Below are 8,783 nucleotides of genomic sequence, written 5' to 3' on the forward strand. Positions count from 1 at the left end.
TTGGTTTGGTTTGGTTTGAATTTGTGTTTTTTTGTGCATGTACCTGAATCAAACCAAACCGATTAAGAACGGATTGGTTCGGTTTGGGTAATAGGGTACCCGATGACTTTAAAATTCATAAAAAAAATCAAATTTTTTATCTTAAAAATTCAACAAATACAATAAACATTTAACATCAATATAAATAATCCAAACATATTAAACACCAAATACATTAAAAACTAAACTCATTAAAATTCAAACATATTAATAGTGAATAATCTTTGTCTAATGAAAATACAAAAGTGCAATAGAAAACTTACTAAAAGTCATAGTCATATATATATATATATATATGGGTTCACGGGTTGGTTTAGGTTTCGCATCTCCAAAACTGATACCTAAACCAATCACTAACAAAGGCTAAAGATTTGGTTCGGATTGGACTCGATTACCCGTTGGTTCCTACATTTGTGCATGACAATTAAACTAGGTTTTTGGTCAAGGATAGAAATTTTGGATAATAAACGAGTCCTTATATTCAAAAAGAATGGGCCTAGGGGAAGTCCAGATTGACCAAAACCAGGTGCCATTGTGTCGGCCTAATTTTTCCATGCTGTGCTTTTGAATAAAGTGTGCTTGGAGAAAAAATATGACAAAGTTGACGTAGATAATGAGAATATGAGATGGTACTTTAATATTTTTGTTCTTCAGTTAATTAAAATTACAAGTTAAAGTGTCATTGTCCCAATCCATCCCACGCTACCCAATTGAATTGAATTGGGCTGGGTGGGAATAAGTTTCTATTTTTTGGGTCCGGGTCCTTTGTGGCCCACGGTCCTGACCAAAAAACAAAAAGTGTCATTGTCGTTCTCTATTCCTGTGATAGTATGATCAATGTTGCAATTTCAACATTGTTATTGGGACACAACTCACACAAGTACACAACGCATATTCCTATCTGCCACTCCCCGACAAGCATCGTTATCCTCTTGGCCCTTGTACCACACTTTTTCACTTTTACTACCATATGAACTAGTACAAATTAATCAAATTCTCCCTCTTCAACCGTACCTTCTCTCAATTTTATCCTCTTCAAATCTCTATTCGAGTGATAATATTGTTCCCACTTAAATTATTTAATCAAGTTCAAATTCAAATCAAATTAAAATATAAGTGGGTAAAAAATGTCCAAAAACATTCTAGAAGGTGAGAAAAGGAAGATAATGTGGCTGTCGTAACTCGTAACAAGACAAGGTAGCGTGCGTGCGGGGTCATGCACCCCTTGTTTTACTGTCACCAACAAATGCTTCAACGTTTTTTCTCTGAAAAGTATATAAATTCGAAACTTCGGCTTTACGGTTTCAACAAGTTTTCTAGTACATTTGATTTCAACAAGTATTCTATTGTTCTTCATTGAAACTGCTCTTCGGTCATATTTTTAGTATTATTTACAAAAATTAATTAAAAATTCTAACTCATCCTCTTAATTTTTTTTATTTCTAATCAAATAGAATTTTAAATTTTAGTTATGTCTTTAAATTTTATTATTTAAATATTTAAAAAAAATAATTAAAAATAAAGTAGGGCTCCCAATTATTATTACTTATTTACCGGCATGTTTCTATTAAAATATACAGTATATTCAACTTTTTTTTCTTTACCAAAAATAGGAGACTCGAATCCGTAATCTCTTAATTGAGTATGGGGAGACTATGCCATTTGAACTATTACTCATTCGCACAGTATATTCAACTTAGTAGTTATTAATTTAGGAATTGATATCTTTTATGCAAAATAATTGTTAAGAATTTTCATAGCCAACAGATTCAACTGACTAAAAGCGCACCGCCGTCTCCAGCCAGCGAGGCGATTATTCAACATGTTTTTACAGTATCACCCTCCTAACTACCATTAAACTACGAATGACCCATTATTAAATATTAATTGGGTGCACATTTGCATATTCTCGCTTATGTGAAAAAGTCAAATAAGTGAAACAAAATCCAATTGCAGATAATTAATATATTTGATAGCGAAATTTATTTAACAAACATTACAATAATTTAAAATAATTAGCTTATTATTATTATTAACTTTAAAAGAATTGTTTATGTTTATAAACTTCTAGTTGTTACTTTAAAAAACTCTCAGTTTTCTTTTATAAATAAATTTCAAGTACATACTTATCAAACAAGATTAAGCTGGGTCATTCAATTTGGAACCATGTTCTTCACCTTTACCTGCTTAATCTCACCCGATCTCCCTCTACTTTTAGTAGATGAATAGTGCTAACATCCTATATCATCTATCAACCCAGCAACTAAAACTTGAAAAGTTCTACTTGGTTGGTCTTCATTTTTTTCCGTGCATTAGGTTGTTTATTTTTGAGGTGAAATGCGCTTAGGTAGTTTAAAATTTCTGGTTTGCTTGGATTGGAATCTATAGAGGGAAGTTAAACTTTTTCGTTTCAAAAGAAATAAATGGATTATATATGTTCCTGTCTAGTAATCTGAGTCGATGTATAACTCATTTTTCTGTGTGTATGGAGTTTTTTGTCCTAAGAGCACAGACGCCAAGCTATACTTCTCTTTAGTGAGCTTGTTTAGAGAGATTTAGGGAGAGATTCCTATGCCGATTTGAGTTGTCACGTAGTTGTTTGATTTGATAGGATAAGTATGTTAGAAGACCAAAATACGTACTCCTGATATAGCACCTGTTTATTTAGTTTTAATTATATTCCGATTTATAGTTTTACCTGAGCCGAATTATAGCCAACGGATGGATCATAGCTCCAAGCTTGACCTGCGAAAGTTTTCAATTAAACATGTTGAGCTTCTGACCTATAAATCGGAATTGTGATTATAGCAGCCCCAAGCTCAACTTATTGGATTGAAAAAGAAAGAAAAAATATTGGTAGTGACAAAGTTAGATTGAAAGATTGTGAATGATCGAACAGATGAAATAGATAAACAAATAAATAAATAAAGATGAGAAAAAATCTGTTTAAGAGAAGATGAAAGTTCAATAATCATCTTCTCCTTCTCCTGCACAGTAGAAGACAGTTCAGCAACACTAAGAGATTCTTTCGCCTTCGACTCAACAGCAAGCTCCTGGACCCTTCCAATAGCAACGATTCGAGCACCAATCACATGTGACAGAAACCAGCATCAAAACAACCAAAAGGAATTAATATAAACAAATATACAAAACAAGAATACCTGGAGGAAATGGATAATTCCAGCTCGGCCAACCTCATCAATCATCTTCGAATCCTCAGAAAAACGACACAACTCGTCGGCAAGAGCCGCTAAAGGAAAGAACCTTGACCACAAAGATCTTATATTGTCGTCATCGCAATACAAGTGAAGCCTCTTCTGAGACTCATAAGCAAATTCAACAATCAGCAGAACAGGAGAATCCCCCTCCTTACTCTCAACATCCTTCTCACGAGTCCTCATCCTTTTCCTTCTCTGACGAGGGTTAGCCTCGGACTGCACAGCAGCAATACCACCCTCCTTATTCACATTAGTCATCGACCCCTCCTTCTCATTCTTCTTCCTTTGGCTGAATAAGGATTTCAGCCCAACAGTAGTAATGGTCGGAGCTTTCTCAGCTGCAAGGAATTACAAGAAAACAAATATCAGGAACGACTATACCACCACATCAAAAAATCATTACCAAAGCTAGTTACCTAAATAATTCAAAACAGCTTCTTTATCCGAATCCCACTTTAACAACTCCACAAGAGATAACAGTCCTGTTGACTCCAATATCTCTAACAAAAACTCCAAAATAATATTATCATCGGATACCATATCATCAAACATCAAGTACCTGGACAGGCTCAGATGACCAAGAGACAGGAAACCTCTCCTCTAAAAACTCATTCAAATAGATGGAAACTCCTCTTCGACACTCCTAACTTTCACAAACATAGTCTTAAAGTCTTTATACGAAGACTTATACAAAGAAAAAATAGAACGACGAGGATGGCTACTAAAGTTCACTCACAAACCATGCCTAACACCCATGGTCTGAAATAGGGAGAAGAAAACCCTAAGGGACGGAGGATACTCCAAGATATCTATCAAATTTTCAAAAGCCCGGACAAAATCCCATGGATTGGGGTGTAACTGAGACGGAGCGCAATTCAACCAAAACAAAATCCCACTCAAAGTCAGTAAATGGGAGCCAGACACCAAGTTCAGTCAACAAACAAGAATTAAGGTAAAAGTAAGACCAACCATCAACCTTTTCACATACACGGTCATTCTCCCCACAAGGCAAACTTTCTATCTTTATATCATGACCTTCCCTAACCCACACATTGGACCCCAAAATCTTTACTAACTCTACATCACTAAACCGTGAAACACAACATTTAACCTGCTCACTGACCCAGCTACAGGGATCACTCTCTGTAACAACAACCTTGACTTTTTCCATGACTTTGAAGACAACAAAGAAAAACAAACAAAGGAGAGGGGGAGGGGACCAGAATTCTTCAAAACCTACATTTACTACTCATTTTCTCTAAAGACAGATAACACAAAGTGTAGGATCAACTCAACAAAGTAAACTGGGGCTCACCTAGGACAAAGCAAGTAATAAAAACCTGGGGAAAGTGAAACGGTTTTCACCTTTTAATAACCGTCCCAATCCAAACCGTTCATGTATTACAGCAACATCCAATGACCAGGATAGCATCGAAAATCGAGCCAAGTTTTCACATCAATCAAATCACTAGGCGCGGGAAACAAAGCGCCAATTAAATGCGCGACTTTCTCTCTTCCAAAGAAAACCAAGGCAAGCTCGGGGGAAAGCACGTCTCAGACAACATACACACAATTGAGGTACACAGAGAAGTAAAAAGGTCGCCTTTGTTTTCTTACAAATACAAGACAAGCTTGCGGGTTATGATACGTAACGTATACCTCGACTGCTATGATACATAACATAAATCTCGGTATAAAATAGAATCAAATAATAACAACCCACCGAATCCGGACGAGCTATGCAAAGCTCGGAACCGCAACTAACGAGTCAAAACGCTATCATTATAGATAACTTCGGCAAAAAACAGAGAATCCCGAAACAAGCTCCAATCGAACAACTTAAAACGTCTATATAAACATACAAGCAACATCGGAGCAAGACAGGTCATATAACTCATTCTGATTTTATTATCATTACTTCTCTTAAATTAAGGATTGGAACAAGTCAGTCTTTGGCAACATCTTTCAGCGAAAACAGAAAATTCTTAGATGCCTCCAAGGTATCAACAGGAGCTTGGGGCAGTCCCAAAACTCTTTCCTTGAAAAACTACAAAAAGACCTTTGGGGAGAGTATGAACAGATCCTTATTTAGGAAGAAATTCTTTGGTTTCAAAAATCTAGGAACAAGTGGATCGAATTCGGGGATCGGAATACAAAGTTCTTCCATGGTTCAACCATGATTAGAAGACGCAAAAACAGAATTGTCTCCCTTCAGAATGACACTGGGGATTGGATAACTGATAAGGCTACTCTTGAAAATATGGCCACTGCTTTTTTCCAAATTCTCTATACTGATAGCACTCCCCATATTCCTTTCTCTCTTCAAAACATGTTTCCCACTCTGAACAACACAAAATTCAACACCTTAGGCCAGAACGTTTCTAATGAGGAAATCAAAGATGCCATATTTGACATTGGCAGTTGGAAGGCCCCGGCCAGGGACGGCTTGCAAGCGATCTTCTACCAAAGTCAGTGGAGCAAAATAGGCAGCGACATCTGTAACCTGATCAAGAGTATTTTCCAGCAACCGGACAAGATCAAAGAGGTGAATGAAACCCTTATCACCCTTATCCCGAAAGTCGAACCTGTATCTCATCTGAAGCAACTAAGACCCATCAGCCTTTGTAATATTTCCTATAAGGTGGTTACAAAAATCCTGGCTAGAAGGTTGCAAAGTGTTATGAATAAGTTGGTAAGGCCAAATCAGTGCAGCTTTGTTCCTGGTAGACAGAGCTCCGACAACATCATCATCACTCAAGAAGTCATCCACTCCATGAGGAATAAAAAAGGGGGAAAAGGATGGATGGCCATCAAAATCGACCTGGAAAAAGCTTATGACAGACTTAAATGGAGTTTTATCAAGGAGATCCTCTTGGATATCGGTTTCCCACAAAAATTCATTAACCTAACCCTTTCCTGCATCTCGACGTCCAGAATGAGAGTTCTGTGGAACGGGGAGGAACTCAAAGAATTCTCTCCTACCAGAGGCATCAGACAAGGAGACCCCATCTCTCCCTATATTTTTGTTCTTTGCATTGAAAGGCTCTCCCAACTTATCAGTACAGCAGTGGATCAAGACGTTTGGAAGTCTATCCGCCTAAAGAAGGATGGGCCACCTATCTCCCATCTGTGCTTTGCGGATGATATTATTCTCTTTGCAGAAGCCAAAGTTGAACAAGCGAACATTATTAATAAGTGTCTAGAAGCTTTCTGTCAAAGCTCCGGCCAGAGTGTCAGCAAAGAGAAAACTAGAATCTTCTTCTCAAAAAATGTGGGACACACGGTTCGTACAGAGATAAGTAATGTCCTGCAATTTGCCAGGACTGATGATTTGGGAAAATATTTGGGTGTCCCCATTCTTCATTCAAAAGTAACAAAGCATACCTTTGAAGGCATCGTCAACAAACTCCATGCTAGATTGAATTCTTGGAAAGCTTCCTCTCTCTCCCTGGCTGGAAGAACTACTTTGGTGAAATCTGTTCTCTTTTCAATACCTTTATATAATATGCAATCTGCTATACTACCTGTGTCTACTTGTAATACTATTGATCGTATTTGCAGGAATTTTATTTGGGGCGACACAGATCAAAATAAGAAGATACACCTTCTTAACTGGAAAAAAATATGCGAGCCTAAACATACTGGCGGATTGGGAATTAGACATGCAAGCCAAAGCAACCAAGCCTTTATGATGAAGGTCGGTTGGGGGCTAATAGCTAGAAAGGACGACCTTTGGCCTAAAGTCCTCCGCTCAAAGTATGGCTGCGGTAATGACATTATGCCCAGAGTGGAGAAAAAGAGAAGCAATTCTAATCTTTGGAGGGGTATTTGTGCATCTTGGGAGAATGTTGAACGTAATTGCATCTGGAGAGTTGGAGATGGAACCCGAATTCGCTTCTGGGATCATCCCTGGGTTCCGGGAGTAGGATGTTTGAGTGACTCTCCAAGTCAGGTAAGAAATGGTTTCAACTCTTATGAGATGCTGACGGACTTCTGTGATATTTCAGGTCAATGGGATGTGGGAAAGCTTCAAGGGATATTGCCAGTGGATATAGTCAAGAGAATCACTGCCATCTCTCCACCATCCCCTTGGAAGGAAGTCGATCATATTGCCTGGGGACCTTCCTCGGATGGAACTTTCAGCACTAGGACAGCATACCAAGTGATCATGGAGGATCAACACAATCAAAACCAGAATTTCCGATTGGTCTGGAGGTGGCAGGGCCCGGAACAGATCAGAACCTTTTTGTGGTTGGTGACCCATAACGCAATTCTTACGAACTCAGAAAGGAAGAGGAGACATTTAACGAACGACGACTCTTGCCCAAGGTGCCGATATCGTGAAGAATCCACCATTCATGTGCTTCGGGACTGTTTCTATGCCAAAAGCATTTGGCGAAAGCTCGACCCTCCAAATGGGATTAATAACTTCTTCAATACCGACCTCAACGAGTGGTTGTCTCAGAACCTAAAGTCCAGTAACACTTGGAGTTGCTTGTTCGGTGTAGCAATCTCAACTATTTGGTATCTTCGTAACAAGCTTGTTTTTAATGGTGAATCAGTTATTGTCACATCAGCTGCTAACCAGATTTGAGCGAGATCGGAGGAGTTTGATAGAGTAATCAGAAGCAATTTAAAACTGCGCAATCCCCAAAACTCTGGCAGCAGCCCTATAAGATGGTCTCGACCTGAGGAATGATGCATTAAGGTCAATGTTGATGGTTCTTGGTTTAACCACAACAACAATGCTGCTTGTGGCGGAATTTTCAGAGATTCAGAAGGGAGATTTGTAAAGGGATTCGTCTGCAACTTGGGAAACTGCTCAATTATGCATGCATAATTGTGGGCAGTCATTCATGGGCTTAATATTGCTACAACGAACGGTTATCATAACCTTGTTGTGGAATCTGACTCGGCGGCTGCCATTAACTTTATCAACCATGGCTGTTCTCCAGTCCACTCTTGTGCTCCTCTGGTTCAAGATATCCGTATCCTGGCGAACCGAGTCCAAAAAATAACTTGGATACACTCTTTGCGTGAAGCTAACTCTGTGGCGGATCTTCTTGCTAAAAAGGGACAAGATCTCCCTATTGGTTTGCATCTGTTTGACCAAGCCCCCCATTGTATTAGTTATGCCCTCCTCTGTGACTGTTTTGATACCATCAGGGTAAGGGGGTCCTAAGCTGCTGCTGCCCCCCCTTGCTGTTCTTGGCTTTTTCTTTCCTTTTCGGGGTCCTTGACCCCCTTTGATCACCAAAAAAAAATCATACTCTTAGTTGAGCGTTGGAGTACTTTTTACAGGTGCTCCCGCCGCGGTGTTCCAATCTAGCCGACGTATAACTCTTCCGCCCAAGCACAATCATCAGCAGAAGAAGTTATTATACCTCGGCATCATATGCACGGAACAATATATATGACAATTTTTATCCGAAATAAAGTCATTTTATGTTTCTCTCAACTCTTAAGTGAAGAGTTTGACTTCTCTAATTAAAATGATTAAACAAATAGAAATATGCTATATTTTTC

General features: G+C 38.5%; 1 pseudogene; it reads right to left on the reverse strand.

Moving 5' to 3' along the window:
- Positions 1-2,725: 2,725 nt before the first annotated feature.
- LOC148578885 (uncharacterized) lies at positions 2,726-3,797 on the reverse strand (annotated as a pseudogene).
- Positions 3,798-8,783: the final 4,986 nt, after the last annotated feature.

This window comes from Arachis ipaensis, chromosome B1 (genome assembly GCF_059453495.1).
Source record: "Arachis ipaensis isolate K30076 ecotype BB chromosome B1, ASM5945349v1, whole genome shotgun sequence".
In the NCBI taxonomy this organism is placed as follows: domain Eukaryota; kingdom Viridiplantae; phylum Streptophyta; class Magnoliopsida; order Fabales; family Fabaceae; genus Arachis; species Arachis ipaensis.